This window comes from Chrysochloris asiatica, unplaced genomic scaffold (genome assembly GCF_000296735.1).
Source record: "Chrysochloris asiatica unplaced genomic scaffold, ChrAsi1.0 scaffold02592, whole genome shotgun sequence".
Lineage (NCBI taxonomy): Eukaryota > Metazoa > Chordata > Mammalia > Afrosoricida > Chrysochloridae > Chrysochloris > Chrysochloris asiatica.
In genome coordinates this window covers 7,401-8,725 of record NW_006411110.1, presented here as the reverse complement: position 1 = coordinate 8,725, position 1,325 = coordinate 7,401, and positions in this window count along the sequence as shown.

Below are 1,325 nucleotides of genomic sequence, written 5' to 3'. Positions count from 1 at the left end.
TTACTGATGAAGTATTACAATCCATATGAAAGCTGTATTACATATGGATTGCTTCTCAATATGCAGAAAACAAAAATTCCTCACAACTGGACGAATAAATAACATGATTAACAGAGAAAAGACTGAAGTTGTCAAAGATTTCATTTGCTTGGATCCACCACCAACACTCATAGAAGCAGCTGTCAAGAAATCAAATGATGTATTGCATTCGACAAATCTGCTGCAAAAATCCCTCTTTAAAGTGTTAAAGAACAAAGACATCACTTTGAGGAGTAAGGGGCACCTGACCCAAGCCATGATAGTTTCAGTTGTCTCATATGCATGTGAAAGTTGAACAATGAATAAGGAAGACTCGGTGCATTTGAATTATGGCATTGGGGAAGAATATTGAAAGTACCATAGACTTCCAATAGGACAAACAAATTTGTTTTGGAAGAAATACAGCCAGAGTGATCCTTGAAGCGAGCATTCTGAAATTGTAAGCAGAAACCAGTCCCTGGAGAAGGACATCATGCTTGGTAAAATGTACTAATTATTGTTGTTGAGTGCCATTGGCTTGGTTCCGACTCACAGCGACCCTGTATGGGGTCTCCAAGGAGTGGCTGGTGAGCTTGAACCACCAACCTTGCAGTTCAAATCAACTTTGCAGTCCAGTACATTAACCCATAGTGCCACAGGATCAGTAAAAAAGAGGAAGACCCCCAATGAGATGAACTGACATGAAGGCAGCCACTATGGGCTCAAACAAAAATTGGGAGGACACAGAGGATTGGGCAGTGCTTTGTTCTGTTGCGCACAGTCTTTATGAGTAGAAACTGGCTTGATGGCACCAAACAATAACAACATGAGAGAGTCCTGCCAGTCTCTGACCATAGCTCCTTCCTCTCTCTAGACATCTGGATTTCTTGCTGTCTTCAAACTTAAGCTGGTTCTTGCCTCAGGGATTTCATACTTGCTGTTTCTTTTACCAGGAATGCACTTCCCACATACTTTCTCACGTCTCGCTAGCTGGCTCTGACTCTCCTCATCCAAGTGTTAAGTGTTACCTCAGGAGAGACTTTCCCTGGCCTTCCTATCATCCACTCTACTGGATCTCTAGCCCTCATTCTGCTTTGTTTTTCCTCATGTCACATATATTACATGTCACATGATATCATTATTATTTCAATTTATTATTTATTGCCTGTTTCCTGACTGGATTATAAATTCCATGAAAGCAGGAACTTTTTTTGTATTACTAATCATTCATTGCATCTTCAGCTAGAACATTAACTGCGCATTGAAGGTACATTGAGTGACTACTTGAATTAAATGACAGATTTTCC